Below are 424 nucleotides of genomic sequence, written 5' to 3'. Positions count from 1 at the left end.
TGAAAAACCTTTTATACTATTCTAAGTAAATTAATTCATAACCAAGATCTGTTTCAAAATCACTACAATGCATGCCGTAAGCGCGTCTTTCATTATTTTACTGCACTGCCACACTATTCTACGTCACCGAAAGCTGACTGCAATGCCCCACTTCACGATTTCCCCCAAATGTCACTCGACTGGCCGATTCTAATTCTGATGACTTTTTACATGAGTGTACCAGATTCCTGATATTAGGATATCATTCTAACTTGTGAGTAAACTTTACACTTCAGTCTGAAAAAGGATCTTACTTAGGTAGTTATAAATTTCTACATTGTGTCTATTTCCATCACAGATTAAGTTCACCTCAAGTTAGCGAGTAAGAGACTGTAACAGAGGAAAAGGCAAAGTGAGAAAATGAACTACTACCACTGTGACGTTT

Source organism: Pteropus alecto, unplaced genomic scaffold (assembly GCF_000325575.1).
Source record: "Pteropus alecto unplaced genomic scaffold, ASM32557v1 scaffold87, whole genome shotgun sequence".
NCBI classification, from domain to species: Eukaryota; Metazoa; Chordata; class Mammalia; order Chiroptera; family Pteropodidae; genus Pteropus; species Pteropus alecto.
Note: the sequence above shows the minus strand (reverse complement) of the source record.